Genomic DNA, 8,254 nt, shown 5'->3' with positions numbered 1-8,254 from the left:
TCTCAAGAACGCTTAGGCCTAGGATCATGAAACTTGATAGGTAGATTGATCATGACTCGCAGATGACCCCTATTGATTTTCAGGTCACTAGGTCAAAAGCCAAGGTCACAGTGACCCGAAATAGTCAAATGGTTTCCAGATGATACCTCAAGAACGCTTATGCCTAGGATCATGAAACTTCGTAGGTAGATTGATAATGGCTGGCAGATGACCCCTATTGATTTTCAGGTCACTAGATCAAAGGTCAAGGTCACGGTGACCCGAAATATTAAAGTAGTTTCCGGATGATAACTCAAGAACGCCTATGCCTAGGATCATGAAACTTGATAGGTAGATTGATCATGACGCGCAGATGACCCCTATTAATTTTGAGGTCACTATGTCAAAGGTCAAGGTCACGGTGACCCGAAAAAGTAAAATAGTTTCCGGATGATAAATCAAGAACGCTTATGCCTAGGATCATGAAACTTAATAGGTAGATTGATCATGACTCGAAGTTGACCCCTAGTGATTTTCAGGTTACTTTATCAAAGGTCAAGGTCATGGTGACCTGAAATAGTAAAATGGCTTCCGGATGATAACTTAAGAAAGCTTATGGCTACGATCATGAAACTTCATAGGTACATTGATCATGTTTCGCAGATGATCCCTATTGATTTTGAGGTCACTTGGTCAAAGGTCAAGGTCATGGTGACCCGAAATAGTAAAATGGTTTCCGGATGATAACTCAAGAACGCTTATGCCTAGGATAATGAAACTTCATAGGTTCATTGATCATGACTCGCAGATGACCCCTATCGATTTTGAGGTCACTAGGTCAAAGTTTAAGTTCACGGTGACCCGAAATAGTAAAATGGTTTCCGGATGATAACTGAAGAACGCTTATTCCCAGGATCATTTAACTTGATAGGTAGATTGATCATGACTCGCAGATGACCCCTATCGATTTTCAGGTCACTAGGTCAAAGGTCAAGGTCACGGTGACCCGAAATAGTAAAATGGTTTCCGGATGATAACTCAAAAACGCTTATGGCTAGGATCATGAAACTTCATAGGTACATTGATCATGACTGGCAGATGACCCCTATTGATTTTCAGGTCACTAGGTCAAAGGTCATGGTCACAGTGACAAAAAACATATTCACACAATGGCTGTCACTATAACGGAGAGCCCATATGGGGGCATGCATGTTGCACAAACAGCCCTTGTTTGTCTTGTGTGTTCATTTGATATCTTGACCATTAGATGATATACCATTTGCTTCTAACACTGCATCTGTATTGTCACTATGTCATTATTCTTTTAAGGAATATTTGGGTTTGCAGTCTTAATTATCTGCCCAAGACCTTAACTTATTCTTGAATGATCTTTTCTGATTCTACCTGTTAAGCTTTTCAGAATAAGCTTCCAGCTTATTCCTGGGGGCATATACTATGTACTTTCATCAGCCAATGTACTTACATATTTTTATTTGTCAACATGTTAATTTCTTTATATGATGTTTGTTTTTATGTCATAAATACATACCTGCTATCCCTAGCTATACCTTTCTAGGAGGGTTAGCTTCTCCAGAAATCTTCAAGTGCCGGAATTTGACCACCTCTCTAACTGAAAACAGATCAGGTTAAACATAGTACAATGTAACCTAACCGGAAATCAAGAACCGTAACTTAATTTACTTTTCTGGAGAACGCCGTGCAGTTCGCCATTTTTCATCGGATCTGAAATTTGGATGTTTTTATTATATTCTGCGTGGTATATGGGTTTGAAATTGATGAATTAGATCATTTATCGTTTCTGCTTCATTCAGAAATCTTTTTTCGTAGTATTTTGTTATTTTTTTAATTGATTTTCAACACTTTTTCGGGTTTTTACATGTGCACATGAACTGAGCACGTGCATTTCGTGGCCTTTTTTGTCAACAAGTATTAAATATATTGTACAGTATTTCTGCTTTGGTTTACTGTTTATTTCAATTAATTTGTTCAAATAAATTGTTCTCTTACGTAGATTTCTTTCTAAGAATGAATTTACAAATTAGAGGCTCGTGTGGACACATTAAGGCTTCGTGGGATTTCCACAAGACATGTTTGTCTTGTACTAATTGTACCATTGAACATAAATGTTCTGTTTGCAGTGCTTGGGACGATGCGACGTGGCAGAGAGCAATCCATCGCAGAACGTTTCTAAGCTGAAAACGGACAGATGAAACTTCATCAGATGAGAAAGTTCCGGTGACTTTGCAGACTTCGGACGAGAAATTGCAGCATCAGTCACTAGGTATAAGGCAAGATGGAGGTCGTACTATGCTTACTTCGTTAGAAAGTCAATCAACATCAAAACATATGGTGACAACCGTCAGCCGGTCTATGCCCGATGGCATTGGTCATGGAACTACCAATGTCGGACCATTTGGCAGCCGCCATACGGTCATTGCCTGGTGACAACACTGGTCATAGTATGATCGGTACGTCACCGGGGACCGGTCCGGTCACCGGTCCGTGGTACCGGTCACCGGGTCCAGTCCGGTCAACGGTCCTAGGTACCGGTCAGCGGGGACCGATCCGGTCATCGATCCATTGTACCGATAACCGGGGACCGGTCTATCAACAGTGACTGGTCCGGTCACCGATCAATAACACCGGTCACCAGGGACCGGTCTGGTCACCGGTCAATACTACCGGTCACCGGTCAATGCCACCGGTCAACAGGGACCGGTCCGGTCACCGGTCAATATTACCGGTCACCGGTCAACAGTCAGTACTACCGGTCAACGGTCACAGTTCACCGGTCATCAATCGAGAAAGAGACATCGATCATCTTCATCAGATTATTCCTTCTCCTCTTCTTCATCAAAGGCATCTGAGTCGTCAACTAGTACTGACAATAGAGGTAGACGTCGTACACGATCTCCTTTATTGAGTAGCCCTCATTCACGGTGTCGATATGATCGGTACCGATCATCTCGAGACTCTAGGAGACGTTATTCTTGGAGTCGTCGTTCCAATCGAAGCCGAGCTGTTTCTCGGCATCGTAGGGATAAAACTCGTCGTCATGCTTCACGTAAGCAGTGTCGCTCTGACTACACTTATCCTACACAGAACTATCCTGTCTCGGATTGTAATGTTGCTGTACCCTATTTACCAGATCCAGTTTCCAGTTAAACATTATCAAAGGTTGTTGTGACTGGTACTACTTCGCAGACTTTGTCTTCTGGTGTTGTTCTCACCACTACAGATACTTACTCTGCTCCACGGGTTTCGGCTACGCTACCTATTCGGGTACCTTCTACTGCGACATCGTCTAATCCGGACACTTTATGGCTTCAAGATTCCTATGGACAATTCGTTCAAGTCAATCCTGATAATTTACCGTCATCTTCCGGTTTTAATTATCAGGGTGTTGATTGTGTAGATGGTCATTCATCATTACCAGATACTCGCAATCTGGTGCATGATCATCGGCCTAGTATTTCCACTTCGGTTTCCGCTGATTCTATGCACACAGCTGGTGTTGTAGACAATGAGGCCGATTCGGAGATAGATACCAATGATGACACTGATCAATATTTGTTATCAATTAATCAGATATATGAACTGATATTTCAAACTCTTGGTGATGATTATTGCCAAAGACCTGCGGAGATGTCTACTAATTCGACGATCTATATTCCGGAAAAAATATTTGGTACATTTGATCCCAACAGGCTTTCTAAGGCTTCGTCTCGCATTGATACACGCCTTCCTATTGGTTCTACTGTATTATCAGTTTTTCAATCGTTGGAATCAGTTAATAAGAACATTCCAAAACGAGGAGAACTGTGGAAGGTGCCTAAGGATTTATCTGATCCTAAGCATAATGAACGTACTAGAAGCTACAAGCCTCCCGTACCAGATCCAACCTCCGGCCTGGATTTTGCCAAATTACCGGTTCAGGATCATAACATCAATAAGCTGTTGCTTAATATGCCTACTTCTTCAACTTCTGTTTCTGTTCCTTATTCAATGTTGGAACATTGGGAAGTGAGAGAACGCAGATCTCTAGGTCTTACCAACCAGACAGATCTCATGCTAGCAACTATTTTGCAGTTGGTGTGTGATTGGTCAGACTAGGTTCCTGAAGAACTTCGTGATTTGTTAATTCATCTTTCATGAACGACATTGTCTCTTTCACATAATGCTGCTTCTTCAATGTCGGAGATTCTAAGGATTCGTAGAGATCTTATCCTTTCTTCTTTACCTAAAGATTTTCTATTAGAACCGGGCTTAAGGCTCTCAGAACGGCACCTCTCTCATCAGGATTTCTTTTCGGTGGAAGGATTCAAGACGAAATTTCAGCGGACAAAGATGATCAACTTCATGCTTCTTTAGCTAGAAACAAATCTGGACAACGCCAAGGGGCCTTTAAGCGACCTTCTTCTAGACCAATGACAAATCAAGTAGTTAAGAAGTATGAGAGGAATGACCTTTTCTCTAAAAGGCCTTCCTTGAATCCTCAGACAGTTCCTAACAAACAGTCTTCATTTAACAGACCTTCTGTTTCTCAGAAATCTTCTGTAAAGAAATCTGGTAGGAAGAACAAGTCTCAGCCTAATAAGAGTTATTCCAGACCTTTTACCGGCAAGGGTGGACCGCCCGCTTATCAGCCCTAGGTACTTACCCTTTCTAGCGCCTTCTCCTCCGATGCCGGAAATACCAGTAGGGGCCAGACTTCTACATTTTTCAAATCGTTGGCTTCGTATAACTTCGGACGCTTGGGTTCATTCGCTAGTTACAGGGGGCCTGACTTTTCCATTCGAAAACAGGCCTCCACTTTCTCGCGTCCCTGTAGAGCTGGTATCTCCCCATCCACAGATTCCAGAGTCCATTCTCGGTCACTTGGAAAAACAGGCGGTAGAAAGGGTAACAGATCCTTATTCTCCAGGATTTTACAGTCGTCTTTTTCTTGTTCAAAAGGAAAATGGTTCCTGGAGACCAGTAATAGACTTAAAAGTTTTCAACACGTATCTACTCAAACCAACTTTCAAGATGAAGACTCCTTCCTTCATAAGGAATTCCATCAAACCTCTTCACTGGGGGTGTCCTCGGATCTGGAAGATGCATAATTCCATGTTCCTATACATCCTTACGACCGGAAGTACCTTCGTTTTGCATTTCGAGGCCAGGTATACCAGTTCCGAGCGATGCCTTTTGGGTTGGCAACAGCTCCTCTAGTCTTTACAAGCTTATGGCTGCAGTAGGAGCACATCTCCGATTTCACGGTATTCTGCTTCTTCAGTACTTCGACGACTGGCTGTTACACCAGCGCGATCGTCAATTGCTTCTGCAACATCTGGAATTTTCTTGGAAGGAACTCCTATGATTAGGGCTCCTTTTAAATGCAGACAAATCAGACCTCATTTCATCTAAAGATTTCACTTTTGTGGGAATGAATTTCTTGACTCACATCAACAAGGTCAGAGTTTCTCGTCAACGTATATCAGACCTTCTGCTGGAGGTCAATTGGGTTTTGTCCCAATCTCATATTACAGCTCAAGAGTTCCTATCACTCAACGGTATCCTGAGCTCAGTTGCAGACTTTGTGCAATTAGGACGTCTGTTCCTTCGTCCTCTTCAGCATTACCTCTCAGATTGTTGGAAATGGTCTCCGGACAATATGTTGTCGCAGATTCCTATTCTTCCGGAGTTAATACCACATCTTCAGTGGTGGCTAGACGAGGAGACTCTTGGCAGGAGTGCCCCCTCTTCCTCCGCAACCGTCTTTGTATCTTATGACGGACGCGAGCAAGGAAGGGTGGGGTGCTCATCTGGAACCACTCAGTCTTACAGTTTCGGGGTTGTGGTCTCATCAGGAGTCACATCTGCATATCAACAATCTAGAAATGCGAGCGGTATTTCTCGCAAACACCAATTACTTCCATCGGAGTGGACACTTCATCAGAAAGTGACCAATCAGATTTTTCTCATGTTCGATTATCCACTAGTCGACCTATTTTCAACCAGACACAATCACAGATTTCCTCTGTATGTGAGTCCGGTTAACGATCCAGCTGGTGGGCAGTAGACGCGCCTTCGTTCGATTGGGACCAACTGGACGCTTACGCTTATCTTCCACCCATTCTGATTCCCCAAATATTGGCGAAAATCACGGTGAGTTCGTGTCGCATACTCCTTATCGCCCCTTGGTGGCCCAGGAGATCGTGGTTTAACGATCTTCTCAGTCTCCCGTACGATTATCCCAGGACACTTCCTCACAGATCAGATCTTCTGTCTCAAAGAGGCAGACTTCATGCGGATCCAGCAATCTTCCACTTACACGCCTGGCCGTTATCAGGCAATCTCTGCAGACGAAACGCTTTTCTGTCAGGGCTTCAAACCTCGTTGCTTCTGCAAGGTGAAAATCCACCAGAGCAGTCTATGATGCTCGATGAAAATTATTCTCTAATTGGTGTATTCGAGGGAAAATTGATCCCCTCAATCCCTCTGCTAGACGGATAGCGGATTTTCTCATCTTTTTGATGATAAGAAACTTTCTCTTAGTTCCATCAAAGGATATAGATCTATGATTTCGCATACATTGGCTTTTACTAAATCATCACAAGTCTGTTCTGATCCAGCGATTTCGGAACTGATTAGATCTATGAAACTAAAACGTCCTGTTTCTCGTACACTGGCACCTGAATGGAATTTGGCTTGTGTTCTTGATTCGCTTACTAAGGCTCCATATGAACCTCTAGATCAAGCTTCTTTACAGTTTCTAACTTGGAAGACCGTTTTCCTTCTTACTATGGCTTCAGCTAAAAGGAAAAGTGAAATTCATGCTCTTTCTATCGAGGATGTAATCTTCGTTTTGATTCCTCAGATGGATATGTAACGTTGTTATGTCAGCCAGGATTCCTTGCTAAAAACCAACTTCCCTCTATGGCTTCTAAACCTTTCAAAGTTCCAAGTCTTTCTAATACTTGTGGACACGAAGATGATGAAAGACTTCTTTGCCCGATCAGGGCGCTGAAGTTCTATCTTAAAAGAGTAAAGTCTATTTGAGGTTCTCGCAAAAGACTTTTCATTCCGTTAAAATGGAGGGGATGTATCTGCGGCATCTATTTCTCGTTGGGTAGCCTCGACTATTTAGAAAGCTTATTCATCTCTCTCATCTAGGGATTTATTCCTGTTTAAGAATAGACCGCATGAATTAAGAGCTCTTTCGGCTTCTTGGGCGTATATTAATAATGTTCCACTTTCTGAAGTGCTACAAGCTGCTTTCTGGAGGAATCCGACCACCTTTTCCTCTTTCTATCTTCTTTCTTTTGAGTGTCAACAAGACAATTTATATATGTTGGATTCTCTTGTGGTTGCTAAAAAAATAGTTTCTTACATGGCGTAGCTGTGCTGGCGCTATGCGGAAACTAAAGTACAATACTGTACTAACGAAGATTATCTGAGGACATATTTCTACTATCTCTGGCTGAAAAACCTGGATATGGGTTTTTGCTGTGATGGGAAAATATAACGAGAACCTCCCGCCACAGCTACAAAATCAGCTAGAGATAGCAGGTATGTATTTTTGACATTAAAACAAATTTTCTTAAAATGAAATTCATTTTAATTATTAAATACTTACCTGTTATCGGTAAGTCCCACCTCCCACCCCGCTCATCGTTTAATATTTTCATAATTGCATGAAAAGTAAGATGACTGACGGTTCTTGATTTCCGGTGAGGTTACATTGTACTATGTTTAACCTGATCTGTTTTCAGTTAGAGAGGTGGCCAAATTCCGGCACTTGAAGATTTCTGGAAAAGCTAACCCTTCTAGAAAGGTACAGCTAGGGATAGCAGGTAAGTATTTAATAATTAAAATGAATTTTATTTAAAAAAAAATTGTTTTATTGACAATAATAATATTGTGTTAATTGTTTATTTATTGTATACATGTTTTCATTGAAATGTTTATTGTAGAACCATTTATGTTTGAAATCTAATAAACATTTGAAACAATTCTGTGTTGCACTTTTAAGTAAAACTAAATACTATTCAGAAGCTGTGTGATTATAAATACTCAATCAATATAAATTCAACACCATTTATTTAAAGACATATTTTTCTGTATGGGCACTTGCCATGACTATATTTTAATATTTCTTTGGGAGTGTGGTAGCAACAACATTGTTGTGTACTACACATGAATTGTTTTGCATTAAGTTTGGAGACCAACACTACATGATGAGACCTTGGCCATTGGTGGTAAACCTTCA

The sequence above is a fragment of the Dreissena polymorpha genome, chromosome 4 (genome assembly GCF_020536995.1).
Source record: "Dreissena polymorpha isolate Duluth1 chromosome 4, UMN_Dpol_1.0, whole genome shotgun sequence".
Taxonomy (NCBI): Eukaryota; Metazoa; Mollusca; class Bivalvia; order Myida; family Dreissenidae; genus Dreissena; species Dreissena polymorpha.
This window is presented reverse-complemented; position numbering follows the sequence as displayed.